Genomic DNA, 9,524 nt, shown 5'->3' with positions numbered 1-9,524 from the left:
GGCCTGTATCGGATACCGGCATGTTACAGGCGTAAATCGAAAAACCGGTGTAAGATTTACATCCCAAAACGATAATTCAATCACCTATACGAAACCCACCCATTTTTTCCTACACAGGTATAATTTACAGGTGGTTTGGGCAGCAAAACGACCATCCAAACGGGGCCTTAGAGCAACTATAGCAGACCCTGTATAATTACGACCTGCAAACGTGTTTTACAGTTCGACGAAGTGGGGTTTTGCGGAACGAAATGTTGCATTGCAGAACAGAACCCGTATAATCAAACTGCATAATTTGAAAAAAAAAACATTCACGGGCGAAATTGGAACCACAGTCATTGAGAGCTTTACATAGAACATGATCATAAAAACTACATTCAGACTGCATCACTTACTAGAGGGGGCAGAGGTAAAGCAAACCTACTGGAGCTCATCGTAGCTCACCAGAGCTACTAGCTATCCTACCGCACTATGCAAAATTGAGCTCACCGGAGTCGAGCTCGTGCAGTAGTAGATGCGCAGGAAATCCTCCGGTCCGACGACGGCCCCGGCACGTCGCTCCGGCACCGCCTCGGCCTCCGGCTCCATCTTCACCGACGGGAGCTCTTCGAGCTCCCTCTTCACCGGGGGGAGGGTGGAGCACGAGCGCGAGCTCGACGCCTCGAAGGAGCTGCCGGAGAAGAGGCGGCCGCGCGTGCGGTCATACTTCTCTGTCTCGCGACGGAGGAGCGCCGGCGGCGGGGGGAGGCCCCACTGCATGAACCGGCGGGCGGCGCGCTTACGAGCGGCGTCGGATCTTACGCAACGAGCCCTCTCGGGGTCGTCGTTCCTACGGCTACCGGAATTGGCCATCAAGGACGGTGGAATGGAGCGGCTACACGGCTGAATGGAGACGCGCGTCGGCGGATTGGAGGCGCCGGCGGTGAGGTGGGGGACTTTTCACGACGGCGGAGGGATAGGGTTTCGACCCGCATCCAGCGGTCGAACCTGCAGATATAGTGAGGCATCTCACGTTTACGGACCACCGCAAAAGTTTTACGGATCGGGCCACGTTTACAGTATCTGCTATGGCAGAAAAAACAGCCTAAACCCGTATAGTCGCTAGAATTTTACAGTTGCGACGATTATACGGGTTCTGCTAAAGATGCTCTTAGCGTGTTCTCTGCCCGGTAATCCTCTGAATTTCACGGTAGGACCGTGATTTCCCGTTTCGCCCCTTCATTTCAGTCTCTCCGGGTAGAACGTTCCAGCCAGACCAGGGCCTCCCTTTTCCGGCCAAAGCCCAACCAAACCCTCGCCTCGCCTCGCCACCGCCACCATGGCCGACGGCGGCGCTTCCCTATCCACCGCGGGCCACGGCGGGGTGGACCGCTTCAGCGCCCTCCACGACGACCTCCTCCGGCACATCATCACCCTCCTCCCCATCAGGTATGCCGCCCGCACCGCCGTCCTCGCTTCCCGCTGGCGCTACCTCTGGCGCTCCAACCGGCTCGTCCTCATTGATACCGACATCCCCGAGCCCGCGCACGACGCCGTAGTCCCCCGAGTCCTCGCCGACCACCTGGGCCACTTCCGCGACGTCATTCTCTATGACTGAGGCTCGCCTCACTGGACCGTGCGCTCCCCGGCTGGCCGCAACTCCTCGCCGTCAAGCGCACGGAGAGACTCACTCTCCGCGACAGATTCAACCGGAGCGAGTCCAGCTCTGTGCGCCTCCTTCCCGCCGGCATCCTCCGCTGCGACTCGCTCCAGCTGCTCAACCTTGACTACTGGACGTTCCCCAGCGGCGCCGAGGTCCTTCTTCCCCACCTCCAGGCTCTCGCCTTGACAAGGATTGTCATAAGCGACCGGGACCTGGAGTGCTTGATCGCTGCCTGCCCCGTTCTCAAGTCCCTTGCGCTCTTCGTCAACAGCTCCAAGCATGTCCGTCTCCGCAGCAAAAGCCTGATCGGGTGCACGCTCGTTGGGCCGTCCAGGGTGGAGGAGTTCACCGTGACCATGGTGGACACGCCGCTCCTGGAGCGGTTCCACTTGTTTCGGCCGCTTAATGGTGTGGAGATCAGGATCACTCGTGCTCCCAACCTGAGGGTGCTGGGCTACCTGGATACAAGAGTTCACAAGCTGCAGACTGGCAACAGTGTCATCACGGTACGTCTCTCCAGTTCCCATCTCTCTCTCTCTCTCTCAACTTGAAATTTCGTATGATTATGTAGAACACTTGATGAGTAATGATGCATACATGTCTTGGTGAAACGCTTTGCAGTCAGACACAATGGTGAGGGCAAGCACTGTGGTTCCAAGCGTCAACATATTGGGGCTGACTGTGAATTTTGGTGTCTTTGCGGAGGTCAAGATGCTGGTCAGCTTCCTCAGATACTTTACCGACGTTGTCACACTGCACATTGAGGTAGCTCCCAGTTCCTTCAGTCCGTCGATCATTTCAGTGTTATCATCAATCATTAGCAGCTTGATCCATATATGTAACCAAACTGCTCACACATTGGTACCAATTTGCAGTCTGCACTGCATGATCCATCTGTAACTGCCGATGAACGCAGTGGGGAGAATCATGCCAAGTTCTGGCAGGAGACCAGGCCTGTCTGTTGCTTGAGGTCACATGTCAAGAAGATGGTTATTCACAATTTCCGAGGGGATCAAAATGAATTTGAATTCCTCAAGTTCGTTGCCATGAATGCCCAGGAGCTGCAGTCCTTACTGGTTGTGTCGCAGGAAGGAATTGTTTCTTCAGCTGACAAGGTGACTGAGATAAAAGACGAATTACAGTGTCTACAGTTCCCAACAGGTATCTCTGCAGTGCTACCTAAAGCATCTAATCTTACAATCGATGACCCTTTTCAGTGCTGAATTCATGGTTAATTTTCTGTATGTTTAGATGCTAGATCCATGCTTTTTGAGGAATCATTAACTGTTCTCTGCAAGATCTTGCTGTTTAGTTTGTAGGCATGCCTTATCTTGAGATACGGCTGAGTTTTTCAACTACCATGAGTATGTGTAAGAATTGAAGCTAGCAGAAGTACTTGAGAGATTAGTGGTACTTTCATGTGTCTGCAATATGAAAGCAATAATACGCTTCTGGATATAGTGCACCTGTTCTGTAGCAGGTGGCATTTTATTTGCGTTGCTCATGTAGAATATCACCTCTGTCAGTTTCGTTAAGTATGCATTGCTCTTGTGACCCCATGTTGTGCATCATGTTTTGTGTATTTGGGAGAAAAATGGACATTGCATCGACTGGTAAAAGCATATGGAATAAATACCTTATGATAGTAGATTTTTTCTTTCAAAAAAAGACTTGGCCGATTAGTTGAGCAAAACTGGAGCTTACATATCCTGATATCCATACATATACATTGCTATGCTATCTGCTTACTGTCTACATTTTCCAACAGGTATCTCTGCAGTGCTACAGGTGTCACCTGAAGCAGGTACTGCTTTGCGCTTGGTGAAAGCATTCAATCTTACAGTTGATGACCCTTTTGACTGCTGAATCCATGGTTATTTCGCTGTGTGTTTACATGATTGATCCGTGCCTTTTGAGGAAACGCTGACTGTTCCTGTAAGACTTGCTGTTCAGTTTGTAGGCATGCCTTCTCTTGAGATATGCATATGCCTGAATTTTTCTGCTACCATGTAAGAATTGAAGATTGCAGAAGTACTACGTGACAGAACACTGGTATTTTCATGTATCTGTAATATGACAGCAACGTGCTTCTGAAATCTGAATATAGTATGTAGGAATTGAAGCGAGCAGAAGTACTTGATAGACTAGTGTTATTTTCATGTATCTGTCTCGATATGACACTATGACAGCAATGTGCTTCTGGATATAGTGCGCCTGTTTTTTAGCATGTCTATGGTTTCATTTTGTTAGCATTAGTGATGTAGAATGTCACCTCTGTCAGTTTCGTTAACTATCATTTGATGGTCAGAGTATACTGAGCTTGGTTGGCCAGGATCCGGATTTGTTCCTTTCGGAATGTAGGCACTTTCACATCAGAGTATATGTAGTTCTGTTTGTGATCTCATGTTGTGTGTCATGCCGATTTTCAGTTTACACCCGATTGTTGCAACCGAAGACGTCAAGTGCAGCACCAGATTGTTATTTTTGCGACAATCCCGATCTAGGTTAATGGTGTGAAGTAGTGTTATAAGATGATTTTATCTGTCTATTTTTCCATATAATCTATTTCTAGTGTTTATGAAGTGATTTATTAGTTTCTTTAAAATATCATGCTACCGATTGCAGCAGGCTACTTAGAGCAACTTCAATGGAGCGATTCATTTCGTCCGCCGCCGTCCGTTTGGATCGGCGCAGACAAAAATGATGGCCCAACGTGCCGATCCATTGTCAAAACGCGTCCGCACCAACCCATATCGGGCCCAAATTTGGGTTGGAAATGCGTCGGCGCGGAAGCAAAGCGGACGCGTGCGCGCCCCCTCGGTGTCCGCCCCCAACCACCGCCGTCAACATTATTTATGACGACTGCCATCCTCGGACCCACGCGCCAGCAACCGTGGTCGGCCTATTTTAATCCAAGCGTGTGGCCGACCTATTTTAATCCAAGCGTGCGGTCTGTTCCGTCATCTGCTTCCAAAAGCCCGCCAGTCCACATCCAGCCACCTCTTCGGCGACCAAAATCCTAGCACACCATGGTCGACGGCTTCCCAAACAAGGGCAAGGTCCCGCTCTACCCCGCGCCATCTCCCCGCCGCCGTCTTCCAACCGGCCTCTCCAGCGCGTGAGCGTCCTGGTGCACCAAGCGCGGTGGCACTCGGTGTTGGAATTATGCCCTAGAGGCAATAATAAATATGGTTATTATTATAATTCCTGTATCAAGATAATAGTTTATTGTCCATGCTATAATTGTATTGAATGAAGACTCATTTACATGTGTGGATACATAGACAAAACACCGTCCCTAGCATGCCTCTAGTTGGCTAGCCAATTGGTCAATGATAGTCAGTGTCTTCTGATTATGAACAAGGTGTTGTTGCTTGATAACTGGATCACGTCATTGGGAGAATCACGTGATGGACTAGACCCAAACTAATAGACGTAGCATGTTGATCGTGTCATTTTGTTGCTACTGTTTTCTGCGTGTCAAGTATTTATTCCTATGACCATGAGATCATATAACTCACTGACACCGGAGGAATGCTTTATGTGTATCAAACGTCGCAACGTAACTGGGTGACTATAAAGATGCTCTACAGGTATCTCCGAAGGTGTTAGTTGAGTTAGTATGGATCAAGACTGGGATTTGTCACTCCGTGTGACGGAGAGGTATCTCGGGGCCCACTCGGTAATACAACATCACACACAAGCCTTGCAAGCAATGTAACTTAGTGTAAGTTGCGGGATCTTGTATTACGGAACGAGTAAAGAGACTTGCCGGTAAACGAGATTGAAATAGGTATGCGGATACTGACGATCGAATCTCGGGCAAGTAACATACCGAAGGACAAAGGGAATGACATACGGGATTATACGAATCCTTGGCACTGAGGTTCAAACGATAAGATCTTCGTAGAATATGTAGGATCCAATATGGGAATCCAGGTCCCGCTATTGGATATTGACCGAGGAGTCTCTCGGGTCATGTCTACATAGTTCTCGAACCCGCAGGGTCTGCACACTTAAGGTTCGACGTTGTTTTATGCGTATTTGAGTTATATGGTTGGTTACCGAATGTTGTTCGGAGTCCCGGATGAGATCACGGACGTCACGAGGGTTTCCGGAATGGTCCGAAAACGAAGATTGATATATAGGATGACCTCATTTGATTACCGGAAGGTTTTCGGAGTTACCGGGAATGTACCGGGAATGACGAATGGGTTCCGGGAGTTCACCGCGGGGGGGGGGGGGGGGGGGGGGCAACCCACCCCGGGGAAGCCCATAGGCCTTTGGGGGGACACACCAGCCCTTAGTTGGCTAGTGAGACAGCCCACAAGTGCCCTATGCGCCAAGGAGAAGAAAATGAAGAGAGAAAGAAAAAAAAAGGAGGAGGTGGGAAGGAAGGGGGACTCCCTCCCACCAAACCTAGTCCAACTCGGTTTGGGGGGGGGGGGAGAGTCCTCCCCCTTGGACTCGGCCGACCCCCTTGGGGCTCCTTGAGCCCCAAGGCAAGGCCCCCTCCCTCCCACCTATATATACGGAGCTTTTAGGGCTGATTTGAGACGACTTTTCCACGGCAGCCCGACCACATACCTCCACGGTTTTTCCTCTAGATCGCGTTTCTGCGGAGCTCGGGCGGAGCCCTGCTGAGACAAGGTCATCACCAACCTCCGGAGCGCCGTCACGCTGCCGGAGAACTCTTCTACCTCTCCGTCTATCTTGCTGGATCAAGAAGGCCGAGATCATCGTCGAGCTGTACGTGTGCTGAACGTGGAGGTGCCGTCCGTTCGGTACTAGATCGTGGGACTGATCGCGGGATTGTTCGCGGGGCGGATCGAGGGACGTGAGGACGTTCCACTACATCAACCGCGTTCTCTAACGCTTCTGCTGTACGGTCTACAAGGGTACGTAGATCACTCATCCCCTCTCGTAGATGGACATCACCATGATAGGTCTTCGTGCGCGTAGGAAAATTTTTGTTTCCCATGCGACGTTCCCCATCAGTGGCATCATGAGCTAGGTTCATGCGTAGATGTCTTCTCGAGTAGAACACAAAAGTTTTTGTGGGCGGTGATGTGCGTTTTGCTGCCCTCCTTAGTCTTTTCTTGATTCCGCGGTATTGTTGGATTGAAGCGGCTTGGACCGACATTACTCGTACGCTTACGAGAGACTGGTTTCATCGTTACGAGTAACCCCCTTTGCTCAAAGATGACTGGCAAGTGTCGGTTTCTCCAACTTTAGTTGAATCGGATTTGACCGAGGAGGTCCTTGGATGAGGTTAAATAGCAACTCATATATCTCCGGTGTGGTGTTTGCGTAAGTAAGATGCGATCCTACTAGATACCCTTGGTCACCACGTAAAACATGCAACAACAAAATTAGAGGACGTCTAACTTGTTTTTGCAGGGTATGATTGTGATGTGATATGGCCAACGATGTGATGTGATATATTGGATGTATGAGATGATCATGTTGTAATAGAAATATCGACTTGCACGTCGATGCTACGGCAACCGGCAGGAGCCATAGGGTTGTCTTTATACTAACGTTTGTGCTTGCAGATGCGTTTACTATTTTGCTAGGATGTAGCTTTAGTAGTAATAGCATAAGTAGCATGACAACCCCGATGGCAACACGTTGATGGATGATCATGGTGTGGCGCCGGTGACAAGAAGATCGTGCTGGTGCTTTGGTGATGGAGATCAAGAAGCACGTGATGATGACCATATCATGTCACTTATGAATTGCATGTGATGTTAATCCTTTTATGCACCTTATTTTGCTTAGAACGACGGTAGCATTATGAGGTGATCTCTCACTAAAATTTCAAGACGAAATTGTGTTCTCCCCGACTGTGCACCGTTGCTACAGTTCGTCGTTTCGAGACACCACGTGATGATCGGGTGTGATAGACTCAACGTTCACATACAACGGGTGCAAAACAGTTGCACACGCGGAACACTCGGGTTAAGCTTGACGAGCCTAGCATGTGCAGACATGGCCTCGGAACACATGAGACCGAAGGTCGATCATGAATCATATAGATGATATGATTAGCATAGGGATGCTTACCACTGAAACTATGCTCAACTCACGTGATGATCGGACTTGGGATAGTGTAAGTGGATCATGCACCACTCAAATGACTAGAGAGATGTACTTTTTGAGTGGGAGTTTAGCATGAAATTTGATTAAGTTAAACTCTAATTATCTTGAACATAGTCTATGTCCACTTTGTATATATTTGTGTTGTAGATCAAGGCTCACGCGACAGTCATCCTGAATTTTAATACGTTCCTAGAGAAAGCTAAGTTGAAAGATGATGGAAGCAACTTTGTAGACTGGGCTCATAATCTTAAGCTAATCTTACAAGCTGGGAAGAAGGATTATGTCCTTAATGCTGCGCTAGGAGATGAACCACCCGCTACGGCTGATCAGGATGTTAAGAACGCTTGGTTAGCACGTAAGGAGGACTACTCAATAGTTCTATGTGCAGTCTTGTATGGCTTAGAACCGGGACTTCAACGTCGCTTTGAGCGTCATGGAGCATTTGAGATGTTCCAGGAGTTGGAGTTTATCTTTCAGAACAACGCCCGGATCGAGAGGTATGAGACCTCCGATAAATTCTATGTTTGCAAGATGGAGGAAAACTCGTCTGTCAGTGAACATGTGCTCAAAATGTCTGGGTACTCAAACCGTCTAGCTGAACTGGGGATTGAACTCCCGCAAGAAGCTATCACTGACAGAATCCTTCAATCACTGCCGCCAAGCTACAAAGGCTTTGTGTTGAACTACAACATGCAAGGGATGAACAAGTCTCCCGGCGAGTTGTTTGCGATGTTGAAGGTCGCAGAGTCTGAACTCCGTAAAGAGCATCAAGTGTTGATGGTAAATAAGACCACTAGTTTCAAGAGAAACAGCAAAGGCAAAAAGGGCAATTCGAAGAAGAACGGCAAGCCTGTTGCCAATCCACCGAAGAAACCCCAAGCTGGACCTAAGCCTGAAACGGAGTGTTTCTATTGCAAGGGTATGGGTCACTGGAAGCGCAATTGCCCCAAGTATCTGGCAGATAAGAAGGCGGGCAAAGAAAAATCAGGTATATTTGATATACATGTTATTGATGTGTACTTAACCGGCTCTCGTAGTAGTGCCTGGGTATTTGATACCGGTTCTGTTGCTCATATTTGCAACTCGAAGCAGGAACTGCGGAATAGACGAAGGCTGGCGAAAGACGAAGTGACGATGCGCGTAGGAAATGGTTCCAAGGTTGATGCAATCGCCGTCGGCACAGTGTCACTTCAGCTACCATCGGGATTAGTGATGAACTTAAATCATTGTTATTTAGTGCCTGCGTTGAGCATGAACATTATATCTGGATCTTGTTTATTGCGAGACGGTTACTCTTTTAAGTCTGAGAATAATGGTTGTTCTATTTCTATGAGTAACATCTTTTATGGTCATGCACCGAATGTGAGAGGATTGTTCATATTGAATCTTGATAGTGATACGGATATACATAACATTGAGACCAAAAGAGTTAGAGTAAACAATGATAGCGCCATATTTTTTTGGCACTGCCGCTTGGGTCATATTGGTGTAAAGCGCATGAAGAAACTCCATGCTGATGGACTTTTGGAGTCACTTGACTTTGATTCACTTGACACGTGCGAACCATGCCTCATGGGCAAGATGACTAAGACTCCGTTCTCCGGAACAATGGAGCGTGCGAGTGACTTATTGGAAATCATACATACCGATGTGTGTGGTCCAATGAGCGTGGAGGCACGCGGCGGATATCGTTATTTTCTCACCTTCACTGACGATTTAAGTAGATATGGTTATGTCTACTTGATGAAGCACAAGTCTGAAACATTTGAAAAGTTCAAGC

At 48.5% G+C, this 9,524-nt stretch overlaps 1 pseudogene; it reads left to right on the top strand.

Moving 5' to 3' along the window:
- The first annotated feature begins 1,222 nt into the window (after positions 1 to 1,222).
- On the top strand, positions 1,223 to 3,862 carry LOC123410457 (annotated as a pseudogene).
- The last annotated feature ends 5,662 nt before the right edge of the window (positions 3,863 to 9,524 follow it).

The sequence above is a fragment of the Hordeum vulgare genome, chromosome 7H (assembly GCF_904849725.1).
Source record: "Hordeum vulgare subsp. vulgare chromosome 7H, MorexV3_pseudomolecules_assembly, whole genome shotgun sequence".
Taxonomy (NCBI): domain Eukaryota; kingdom Viridiplantae; phylum Streptophyta; class Magnoliopsida; order Poales; family Poaceae; genus Hordeum; species Hordeum vulgare.
Note: the sequence above shows the minus strand (reverse complement) of the source record. Positions and strands in the feature narration are given on the sequence as shown.